This window comes from Orycteropus afer, unplaced genomic scaffold (assembly GCF_000298275.1).
Source record: "Orycteropus afer afer isolate SDZICR_OR568_19922 unplaced genomic scaffold, OryAfe1.0 scaffold00306, whole genome shotgun sequence".
NCBI lineage: Eukaryota > Metazoa > Chordata > Mammalia > Tubulidentata > Orycteropodidae > Orycteropus > Orycteropus afer.
Genome location: NW_006921893.1, coordinates 1,290,650 through 1,299,746, shown reverse-complemented (window position 1 = coordinate 1,299,746; position 9,097 = coordinate 1,290,650).

Sequence of the window (9,097 nt, the reverse complement as noted above, 5' to 3'; positions counted from 1 at the left end):
GTTGGAAGAGGATATCCATACCTCTTTTTAATTGTAAGGTCATTTCCGCTAATGAGGTTAAGGATTCTTGGAGTTTGGTAATGGATTCTTCTAGTCTTTCTATATCCTGATCAATTGCCACTCTAAGTGAGTTATATTGCTGATGCTGGGTTGCAATAGAAGCAATTCCTGTTCCAGCTCCCGCCAGTCCTAGCCCTAGTAAAACAGTTAAAGTTATAGCAGAAACTGGTTCCCGTCTGACTCAGTGGGGAACAGTTTCCCATTTATCTAGGAAATTAGTATGTATTATACTGGTGGTATAATACATGAGGTACTAAGTAGACTAATATACAAAAATCTTTGGTTTGATTAAGAACCTGCCCATGGAGGCAAGGGGATAATCCTGAGGAACACGCCCACCATCCGTTAGGGGGTGGTATATAGAACACAGTTTGATTTATAGTTGTCTCAGTGTGGTTGCAGAGGTGTTTGTGAGTTTGTGGAATCTGTCCTATGCAGGTCCCTATCCCTGTGACAGAAAGTAAGGTGAGTTGTCCAGGTTTTCTATGATTCCATCTACAGGTTTTGTGAGTTTCTGACTGGTTGAATTTTCCTATAAATGCAATACCTTCATAATAGGGGGGCTTGATGTCGTAGCACAGCCAGCAGTATTCTGTCAAATTAGATTGGGTTAGATTCAATAGTTGAAAAGTCTGGACCATAATTTTCCAAAGGGGGTCTTCCCATAAATTTTGAACTGATGTGTTGCCCCTTGAAGGGGTGACATGGGGAGACGAATTTTGGACTGATGTGTTGCCCCGATTATTGGAGGGTAAAGAGGGTACTGATTGTGGGCCTAACACTGAGTTGGGCCCGATTGCAACAGGGGGTGTCCAAGATTCAATTTTTAGTCTAATATTGAAAATGACTCCATTGTCGTACCCTGTTTGGTACAACTGAAGCCCCCAGGATCGGCCCGTCACCCAGGTTTTATACTGTTTTCTCTGCTCTGTGAATCGGATTTTAATAGGATTACAGGTGAAATTCATACACAGGCCCTTTCCTATATATATGCTTCTGCCGGCTTCGAACTTCCTCATGAGTTTGGACTATCGGCAAGAACTGACAGTTAATCCATCACCGAAATGATTCCTGTCTACTGTGATGAGATCCCAAGTTGAAGAAGGTTTCCAGTAAATGGTTCCTGTCATTTCACATCCCCGTGCTTTACAATAAAAGTCTGGTGCCCCCCCTCACTGGTTTGCTAAAGCTCTGTCTCTTCTTCCCCCTGGGCAAACGTAAAATGGTAACTTACGGAGTTGGTGGTGGAGTTCAGGGTGCCCACAACCTATTCCCCCGATTCCTGTAGAAGCACATAACTGCTGGCATGTGGGTTTGCCTGAACATTCAGGAGTACTGTTTTTGTTGGGTTCCCAATCTAAGACGTCCCAGGATCCAGCCACTAATTGGCATAAATCAAAGTGTAGGTCAGGCCACCAGGTATTAGGGGGATGGTTGCCCGTGATAGAGCTGACAACGTCCCCTGTGGCCGACGTAATTATCCAGGTTAACTGTTGGGGTGTGTGTGGGTTAGATGAGGGATTTACATAGTTACAAGTTACTAACAGTAATACTAGTAAGGTCCACATTGCTGAAGTTTTAGTTTGAGCGGATTGTTGGGATCCTTGGAGACGCACCATGGTGAGTCCTGGTCAGGGACAGGATTGGCTTTGCAGACATGAGTATGATGAATTCAGGAGGTTATTCCATCAACTTTGAGGGCGGTGGGTGTGGTCAGGATCACGATGTAGGGTCCTTTCCAGCGAGGTTGCAGAGTCTCTTGTCGATGTCTCCGTACATACACTCAATCACCTGGCTGGTACTGGTGAGGTTCGGGAAGGGGACTAGATTGGTAGAAGGCCCTTAAGTTTGGCCAGATGTCTTGCTGGGTTTGTTGCAGGGCTTGAAGAGAATAAATGAGTTCATAATTATCAATTTCACTTAACAAATCGGACTGGAATCTGGGAGTAATAGGTGGAGGTCTACCAAAGACAATCTCAAAAGGTGTTAATACTAATTTATAAGGAGAGTTACAGACCCGAAATAGGGCAAAGGGGAGGAGAGTCACCCAGTCTCCATCAGTCTCTATGGTTAATTTGGTTAAGGTCTCTTTTAGAGTTCTGTTCATTCTTTCTACCTGGCCTGAACTTTGGGGTCTGTAAGCACAATGTAATTTTCAACTAGCCCCAAGAATAGTTGCTAAACCCTGTATTACCTTAGACACAAATGCCGGTCCATTATCTGACCCTATTGTAGTAGGAAAACCATACCTGGGTAGGATGTCTTCTAGTAGTTTCTTGGTACAACGTGGGCCGTTTCTCTCTTTGTGGGGAAGGCTTCCACCTACACTGAAAAGGTATCTATAAAGAGTAACAAATATTTATATCCGTATTTCCCTGGTTTTACCTCCATGTAGTCCACTTCCCAGCAAGTCCCTGGTGTGTTGCCTCTTGATCTGGAGCCTAGATTCGGAGGGTTTTTAGTAACATTGGTTAATTGACAGGTTTTACAGTCAGAAACAATTATTTTAATTTTAGATTGAGCATTTTTAATTATTACGTCGGCCCATTTTAGTAATTCCTGCATCTTTTTGGTTCCTAAATGGGTGGTCTGATGTATTTTGAATAAAATTTCTTCTCCCAGTTTTTCAGGGAGGACGGCTTTGTGATCTGCTGATTTCCACCAATTGCATATGTACTGAGTTACAGGTAGTTGTTTAATCCACTTCAAATCTTCTTCAGTGTAGTTGGGGTTCGTTGGTAAGGCAGGGCTCCCAGGATCAGGTAGGTTGGAGGTTAATACTAGGTTGGTAGACAGTGCAATTTCTCAGGCAGTTTGGTCTGCCAAATTATTGCCTCGGGCAACTGGGGAGGTGGTCTTCTGGTGTCCCGGACAATGAATGATGGAAAGTTTCTTTGGGAGCCATAGGGCAGCTAGTAGATTTAGGATCTCGTTTTTATTTTTAATTGTCTTCCCTTCCGTGGTTAGTAGCCCCCTTTCCCGATAAATTGCCCCATGAATATGTGCCATAGCAAAAGCATAACAACTGTCTGTATAAATATTTAACTTTCTGTCTTTTCCCAAAGTTAGGGTTTTGGTCAATGCTATTAGTTCAGCTCGTTGAGCCGATGTTCCGGCCGGTAACGGTTCAGCCCAAACTATTGCAGTTTCCATCACCACTGCCACCCCCACATACCTTTGTCCATCATGCACAAAGCTGCTCCCATCCGCATACCAGGTAACCTCGGCATCCGGTAAGGGTGTGTCTCGTAGGTCAGCTTGGGTTCCGTGCGCTTGAGCCAGAATGTCAACACAATCATGGAGCGGAGTGCCCAAATCCAGATCCGGTAACAGGGTGGCAGGGTTCAGTGCTGTAGGTGACTGGAAGATAATCTTAGTTGGGTTCAGTAACAATCCTTGGTAGTGGGTGAGCCGTGTATTGCTCAGCCATCGATCAGGAGGTTGCTTAAGAGTTCCTTCTATGGCATGCGGGGTTGTGACAGGTCTTGTCCCAGTGTAAGTTTGCCCGCATCTTTGACTAGCAATGCTATTTGTAAGCACAGGGGCCACCCTGCCGCTACTGGGTCCAATTTTTTTGAGAGATAGGCTACCAGTCTTTTCTAGGGGCCCAGGTGTTGGATTATAACTCTTTTTGTTACCCCCTTATTTTCATCAATGTATAGATGGAAGGGTTTTGAGTAAGACTGAATGTTGTGCCCCAGTGTCCACCAGGAAGTCAATTGGGTTCCTTCCACTTTAAGAGTTACCCTGGGTTCAGGGAGGGGGACCGAACCCCGTCGCCCCTAATCACTGAGTTCCCCCAATTCTAGTACGTTAGTCAGTGGTTTTTGAGTTCTTTTATTTGGGCACTCTTTTGCCCAATGTCCATCTTCCTTGCAATAGGCACACTGATTCTTGCCCAGTTTAGGGCGTCTTCCCTTGGGGAGGGTCCCCCTTACCTTGGTATTTTGCAATTTTCCGCGGTTGCTGTTCTCTCTCTCGGACGTCCCCGGTTGTTGAGGCGAGTAAGATTTTTGCAAGGTTCCGAGTGTTCCGGTCACTGGCTGCCACTAGTGCCTTGGCCTGTCCGTCCTCTGGACTTTCCCTGTGATTATAAACCCTCTCTGCAACTAACATTAAATCCTGAATACTTTTTTCATTTAGCCTGTCAATTTTTTGTAATTTTCTCCTAATGTCTGAGGCTGCTTGATTCACAAAAGCCATGATTAGTGCAGCCTTAGTTTCAGGCGTTTCCGGATTCATGGGGTTATATTGACGAAATGCTTCCATTAATCTTTCTAAGAAAGCAGCAGGACTTTCATCCCTCCCTTGCTGTACATCACCTACCTTAGCCAAATTGGTGGGCTTCCTAGCAGCTGCCCTGAGACCTCCCATTAGAGTCTGACGGTACACCCGGAGTCTCTCCTTACCTTCAGTCATGTTGTAGTTGCAATTAGGACGTGTTAAGGGGAAGGTGGCATTAATCACATCTACATTAGTAGTGGGCTGCCCGTTATCCCCCAAGACAGATTTCCGGGCTTCCTTCTGGATCCTCTCACGTTCCTCAGTGGTGAATTAAAATCTGGAGGAGCTGTTGACAATCGTCCCAGGTAGGCTGATGAGTAAACAAAATAGTCTCTAGGAGGTCAGTTAAATCTCTGGGATTATCTGAGAATTTGGCATTCTGAGTTTTCCAATTGTACACGTCACTAGTGGCAAAAGGCCAATAGTAAAGTTGTTGGTTGCCGGTTGCGTCAGCGGGCCCTGCGGCCCACAACGGCAAGACTGTAGAATCTGCTGGTCCACTAGAGGGGGCTGCACGCTGCATTCTTCCGCGGGTGCCGGCCGCCAGACCTGCTGCTGCTGCCATTGCCCCGCCATTGTCTGGCACTTGGGGCAGCACACCCTCTGCAGCTGCAATACCTGCTGAAGGAGTTTGATAAAGAGGGGGAAAAAGGAGTTCTTCCTCCATCCCACCATGAAAGACTGGGTAGGTCGGTGCCAAAGGTTTAATGGTTCCTTCTTCCGGGCAGTATGAATTTGTGCTGCCAGGACAGTCTTAGGTGCCTGCTTAGAAAGAGAAAGAGGTAACAACGGCTTTAACCAGGGGGGTGGATTTTCCACTAAATCCTGCCATATGATAATATATGATCCCTGGTCCAGGTGCCCCCAGCTGGACCAGAACACAATTTCTTTCACCTTTAAAATAATCTGAAGATTGAACGTACCTTTAGCTGGCCATCCTACCTTGAATGTAGGCCATTCTGAGTTACAAAATGTTACAAATTTTCCTATTTTGATTTCTAAACTCAAGTCATGTGCCTTCCTTTTAACTTCCTTGAAATTGTCAGTCAGGAGAGAAAGAGGAGTCGTCACAGTTTGTCCCATTTCGTCCGTCCACTGATTAAACAAGATTACAGACACTAACAAAAACCAAACAGATACACACAAAGACACACAAAATATGCCTCTCGTAGATAGGAAGCAAAACTGAAAGTAGGACGACGGCCTCATGCCGTGCTGCGGGAGTGACCCGCTTCGTCCCTTTACAGGTTCCAGATTGGAGGACGACTTTATATTCTCCCCAGGTTGAAGGGGTTTTTTAGTCCCCTTCCAGAAGAGGCCCTGGAACGTATTCCAGGAGCTCCAGCTGACGGCCCGCCCATGCGTCCACTTAGGCCAAAGTCAGCTTTGCAGAAAATGGGCCCCAGGTATTACACAAATACACAAATAACTAAACAAACATCTAAACACTTACCAGCTGGCTGCAACCTCCTGGTTCGGGAGTCCAGGGGTATCTGGGAATCCCAGATGAGCCCCCCAAAAAGTTGTGCCCAGATCTTGAATCCCCAAAAACCACCAAGGAGCCGATTCCACTGCAAAAGCATAGGGGTTGTTTATTCAAGCTCGAGCTCAGACCTCCAACCATCACCTACGCAGCGGTTCAGGATTGAGAGCCCCGAACTCAGGGGTAATGGGGTTTTTATAGGGGGTACAGCAGGAACGGGGAAGTTTCAATCAGAAAATTACAGGATTGGTTGATATTTTTCAAGTTGCTAGTTGTTCCTACTTGATTGGCTCTGTCTTGTAGGCTGTAGCTACCAACTGCCGTTTCTAACTATTTTAGGTAAGGTATTTCTCTACCATTTACTGATTGGTTGTTGCTAAGGGGAATGTTTGGGAGTATCGATGAGGTAGGGCTAGTCAGGACTCTTTGTGGTTTTTCCAGTAACTAAAGCACTAAAGCGTGAAGTGAATGCTAAGGCATATTGCAAAATGGCTACATACTTAAAATGGTTACATACAGGGTGGTTATATAGAGACATGGCCTCACAGAAAAAATGTTCACAATCATTAGCCATTCTCTCCTTTCCTTACTGCCTCAAGTCGCATCCAACTCATAGTGACCTCTCCTTGGGTTTCTGAGGCAGTATCACTATGGAAGTAGATTGCCTAACCTTCCTTCCAAGGAGTGGCTGGTGGGTTTGAACCACCAGCCTTCTGCTTAGCAATCAAGTGCCTTAGGCACTATGCTACCAGAGCTCCTCCATTAGCCATTAGAAAGATGCCAATCAAAACAATGGGATACCATCTTGCCCCAGCACTAGTAGCAAAGCTCAACAAGACAGAAAATTACAAATGATAGCAAGGATGTGGAGAGATTTGGACTCTCATACACTGCTGGTAGGACTGTAAAATGATACGATATGGAAAGCAGTATGGCAATGCCTTAAAAAGTTAGAATTAGAAATACCATTTAATCCAGCAATCCCATTACTAGGTATATGTCCTAAAGAAGTGAGAGCCAGGACAAGAACAGATATACGCACACCATAATCACTGCAGTATTTACAATAGCAAAAAGATGGGAACAACCTACATCCCCATCAACAGAAGAATGGATAACCAAACTATGGTACAGAAAGACAATGGAATAGTATGCAATACTAAAGAATAATGTAGAATCTGAAAAACACCACATAACTTGGAGGATATTATGCTGAGTGAAATAAGTCAATCACAGAAGGACAAATATTGTATTAGCTCATTATTGTAAAAGTCAAAGAAATGTTCATATATGGAAGGAAACTTTCTTTGTTGGTTACCAGAGATGGGAGGGGAGGGGAGGGAACACTGCAAAAATAATATAAATAAGTAAATAATATTTAAAAAGAAAAAAAAAGGGGGAGAGAGAGAGTAAAAAGAGAACCTATAAATTAGGAAAACAATATTTAGCAGCAACATATCCAACAAGGAACTGAGCTATAAAATTTACAGAATACTTCAACATTTCAACATCAAAAAAGCTAAAAACCCATCTAAAAAATGGACAGAGGACATGAACAAATACCATGAAAGAAGATATTCAGGCGACCAACAAAAACACATGAAGAGATTCTCCCAATCATCAGCCATTAGAGAGATGTAAATGTAAACAACAATGCAATATCAACTTACCTCGGCAATAATAGCAAAGTTCAACAAGACAGAAACCAACAAATGGTGCCAAGGGTGTGGAGAAATTGGAACTCATACATTGTTACCAGGACTGTAAAATAATATAACCATTGTGAGGACTTCATTCAATATAATGAAACAAAATGTGCATTAATTAGTGAATAGAAAACTAATTTGCTCTAAACTTTCATCCAAATCACACTAAAAAGTTTAAAAAATAAATAAATTTTTTTTTTAAAAAAAAGAGTTACTCTTTTTTGTTGGAGTTCAGAGAAAGTCACAGAGGACCCTGCCATCACAGTCCTCACAGATGTCACCCCTGGGCATCATTCCCTGCTCAGAACCTCAGTACACACTCACCAACTAAGTATACACTCAGTGCACAGAGTGCTGATCGTGTACCACACCTTGGTTGGGGTGCCAGGGTGGGCAGCACAAAGGTGAACAAGAGGAATTGCTGTCCTTGAGATATTTGCAGCCAGGACAGACATTCAAACAAGTCAACTCAGGCCCTGGATTGGCTTCACTCAAGGACTGGGAGCAGTGGGAAGGCCTTGAGGGCCATGAACCTGGGGAGGCTAAGGAGCTCTTCTCCTGGTTCTCCTGGGACTCCCAATGGCAAGAACATCTTGCTCTGGGAGCCCAGGATCAATTTTAGAAACTCTCTGGTTCTCTACCCTTAAGTCTAACATTAGCAGCTCTTTGACATAATGCTAGCCTTTTCTGAGACTGAATTCTTTTTAAAAAAAAACAAAAAAATGCAGGGACAACACTGTCAGGCCTAGCTTTTGTGATAGGTGGTGCTGTGTGTCAACTGGGCTGGCCCATGATTCTGAGTGGTTTAAGCAGTTGTGATGTGGTTATTCCCATGATGTATATGCTTTGAGCAGTTGAAAGGGAGTTTCCCTAGGGGTGTGGCCTGCTTCCACTACATATATGGACATCCAGGGAAAATTCAAGAACCTTCTGTGGATCTGGATCCTGTTGGGCCGCCTATAATTGTCTGAGAGTGAACAATCCACCATCCTGCCTGGTGATCTTGGATTCATCATCTGCCGGAGTCAACAGCCATTATACTGCCTGCCAACATTAAGCTTGTCAGCCCTTGCAACTGCATGAGTCGAGAAAAGCCTCCAGTTTGACATTTGATCCAAGAACTTGGGGCTTGCGGGCCTCTATAACATGAACCATTTTCCTAAGATAAATTTCTATAAATATAAATATATATAAGCTTTACTGGTTTTGCTTCTTTAGAGAACCCAGCCTAACACAACACCTCATAAAAATTAAAAATTTTATTCATCAAAAGAATTTACCAAAAAAGTAAAAGGACAAGTTACTGACTAGGAAAATATCTTCAGAAACTATATATCTGGTAAGACTCTATTAACCAAAATATATATAAAACTTTGACAACTTAACAACAAAAAGACAGATAACCCAATCAAAAAAGGGCAAAGGACTTGAATAGTTATTTCACTAAAGGAGACATTCAAATGGCCACCAAACATAAAAACATGCTCAACTTCATTAGCCATCTGAGAGATGCAAATCAAAACCATTATCAGGAAAAAGACTTGAAAGAGGCGGGGCAAGATGG